The following is a 3,863-nucleotide window of genomic DNA, read 5'->3' as shown; positions in this document are numbered from 1 at the left end:
CTGTAATGAAGCCCAAGCAGCATGTAAAAGAGAAGCATGGATCATAACAACAAACCACTAGATGTGTTTGCATAGTGGATCAAAGAGGATGTCAAGTAAATAGAACTTTTCTATTTGCAAACTCAAAAACAACCTTTTTATGCTTCACTTTTGCTTTTCTGTGCGAGGCTGTTACTACAACATGGGCTCATTTGGTCACACTTAAAAGCAGGATAATGGATGGGCAAATTAGATTCACTTTCAGCTTAATAATTTTCGTGCACTGGCTTTGAAAATTCTAATTGTTTCTGCCATTAATCATTTGGCAAATTCTTGGTTTCTCTTTATTCCTTTTTTTAAAACTAAAAATCCACTGGCAAGATATTTCAGATAATTCTCCTGCTCATGCTTTCAGAAAGTATGAATCATATGAATGCCCTTGAGTTAGGTTAGCATGTAGAAATCACATGATCCAAAAATCATGTGATTTCTATCCCATTAATCCCATTTAATCAGAGGTTTGTGTGTCACAGATATAGAGAGCATGAACATGGATGTCATCACCCTTTGGTTTTGAACTGTATTTAGAAGTCGGGCTACCCGTCCTGATGCAACCCTAATGGGATTTATTTCTCCTCCCAAAACTGAACCGGAGATCTTTCCTTGTTTGAAATTTATTTAAAAAGAAATTCCAAAAGGCTCCAACTGCACACGCACAGCACAGGCTTAGCAGACTCAGATTTGCTCCATCCATCTGATTACATGGCCACAGACCTAACTAAATCATCCAGGTAGATGGGTTATTAAGTCATTTGTTGTGATGAGAGGATAAACTTTCCATAGAGAACAAATGTGCTTTAAATGTGCTTTAAACCTGCACATTTTAACATAGGAGTCAATGAGGCTTGACTCCCTTTTAGAGTCTGCTTCAAGTGGCCACTTGAGGAACTGCAAGTTAAAATGTATTGTCCTCCAATGTCCTCATAAACTGTAATATAATTTTACATGCAAATATGGTAAACTGACTTGACTTGACTTGACAAAACTGCAATGTGAACCAATGTCTTCTATACTGATATCAGTGTGTTGAACTAACAATGCTTTTGCCTGCTTCACAACCTCAATTTCATCACATTTTTACAATTTCAAGTGTAATATTCAATTTGTAATAATCGCTCAGTTATGTCAGCAAACAGCTGTCTGTGTCTATTTCAACATCTGACTGAGTTTCAGCATTCGTGTCCTTTGAAGGCATCTGAAATGAGTAAAGACTGAGCACATTTTTGGATTTCCTTAAATCTTTACAAACTATATAAATAAAGATGGATTTGCTTTGAAGTCAGCCAAGCAAAATGTTTCATAGGAGAGAATGTATGATGCTTTATGGGCTGTAAAACCATGATACTGTGTCCCAGTAAGATTTGGATGAGGAGATACCAGTCCAAATTAAAACAACACAAATGAAATCAAATTTAAACTGTGGCTGCGAACGCTATCAGCTCGTCCAAATGGACTCTCTCTGTTGGACCTCACTCCTCCTCGCAGTCCACCCCCACCTCCGCGTTTGCTGCTTCGTCCAGCTGGCTGGTTTCGGCTGAGTCCACTTCCTTTTGACTCGCATCACCGTCTTGGTAACGGCGGACAGTTGGTGGGCAGAAAGACGTCTCCAACGATGCTGGAGGTCCACAGACCCAACTGGCATGTGTGTGAGAGAGATTATTCTTGTAGGGAAACTAGCCCTGAAACAACCTGGATCCCGTGGATGATTAGACTCAGACAAGCTGGCAGGGACACTGTGGAGCAGAGGGTCTCCTGTTGGTTTGGCTGAGTGAAAGGCTTGGCCTGGCTGGTCCAGGCATGGATGCTACGCTTTGGCTTGCTCAACAGAGAAGAAGTGAAAGAGTGGAGAGAGTGAATGAGGAGAAGGCATGCAGCCCGAGGAAGTGTGCTGAAGACAAAGGCAGGCTGTCTTGTAACTACTCTGTAACTACTTTTATTAAACTACACTTTGTAGCCCCAGTCTTCTCTGCATGCCGACTTCATTCTTCATTACTTCATTCTCTCCCAGTAAATGACACAGATTTGGACTACATCAGTTTGCACAGGTTAAGCTGTAGGCTAATTAGTTTAACATTTAAACTAGTTTGTGTTGTATTTACATGTCTTGTTTGATTTTTCAACATATAATGGTACCGTACTTTAACTCTGATTTGACATATCACAACAATATTTCCATTTAAATTGTTATATAACAACACAGTGTCACAGTCCAAATTGCATACCTCCTCTTTTTTCAGTTTTCCAGTGTAGTCAGGCTTGCAGATGTATTTTAATTTCCACCCATTTTCATCCACTCATCCAATTCAGGGTCATGGTGGGCTGGCGCATATTCCAGCTGTCGTGGGTACACCCTGGAGAGCTTGTCAGTCTGTCGCAGGCAGATAACCATTCACACTAACACCTTCGGCCAATGCAGAATCACCAATAAGTCTAACAAGCACTCTTTGCACTATGGAAGGAAGCCAGAGTACCCACACAGGTCCACACAGAAAAGTCCCAGTATGGATCTGAACCCAGAACCTTTTTTGCACCACACTGCAGATTTCTACCAAAATAAAAGTCTGGTAATCCACAGGAGATGTTCTGTGCAGTCTGCATGTTCTCCCCATGTCTCTGAGAGCAAAAGGGAATAGGGGACCCTAACTCTTGGCTGCTACTCAAATCTTGTGGTTTAATGTGTTTAAATGAGGCAAAATCTGTTAATCTGTTTAGGGGCATCAGGGTCTGGTCCTGCAGGTCTTGAGTTTGAATCCACTGTCTGGCCAGCACCTTGTCATGCATGTTAAGTTAATTAGTGATTCTCAATTAGCTGTACATGCAAATGTGAGCATGAATGAGTCCTTTGGTGGACTGGCAACCTGTCCTGGGTGTATCCCACTCTCACTCCATGACAGCTGGGGTATGCCACACACCTCTCATCCTGTAACCCTAAACAGAATAAGAAGTAAAGAAAATAGAGGGATGGCCTGGTTTACACATATAGTAAGAAGTTAAATTGGTAATATCCAGCACCTGGAATGTCTCCAACTCAATTACACACAGTGTAGAAAAATGCAAGTTTGTCTGCTTGCTGTGTTTGTTTGAAATTCCACTGATCACTAAACACGTGGTCAGATTTTGAGGCTTTTGGGAAAATATTTAGATCAAAATTGTAAAAACTGCGAGCTTCATGAAGACGTGAAAGTTAAATAAAATAAATTATTGGAAATGGAAAGCTAAAAGGATGAGCTTTATGATGCACTGCAGCAATATGGATAAAAATCAGTGTCAGTAAAGACCGATTTCTGGTCTGAGCTATAACTGACAAATTACAGACCACGAATCGGAAATCTGATTGGACTAATTCAACTAAAGAAAATGGTTTGAATATCTCAAGATGGATCTAAGCTGCATCAGCTCAGAAATATCATGAGACTACTTCAAACTAATGCACTAAACTTAATTGTTTTCAATCATTTTAAACATTTTGATTAGCCAGTGTGACTTTCTTTCAGGATTTGGGAGCGAACATTTGAAAAGAGAACATGTGTAGCTGTATAAAACTACAGATCATCTTGGTGTGTGCGATCACACAAGCCACAGTATTCCTTGGCAACACTCCAACTCAAGAGTATTCAGTAATCATTAATACCTCATTACATGTTAACATGAGTACTCAATACTTAGTGCAGCATTCGGTGTCCTTTTTGTGAAGGTAGCTTGCAGTGTTGCAATGTTATTTTACATCGTGAGCCACTTACAACCCACTTTGATCTTAAGTGGGCTGGACCAGTGAAACTCACCTGTTTGTCAGCGTAAAGAAATTTAACTACACATTTAATCCT

Source organism: Astatotilapia calliptera, chromosome 6 (assembly GCF_964374335.1).
Source record: "Astatotilapia calliptera chromosome 6, fAstCal68.1, whole genome shotgun sequence".
Taxonomy (NCBI): domain Eukaryota; kingdom Metazoa; phylum Chordata; class Actinopteri; order Cichliformes; family Cichlidae; genus Astatotilapia; species Astatotilapia calliptera.
The sequence above is the reverse complement of the archived record's forward strand: the minus strand, read 5'-3'. Positions refer to the sequence as shown.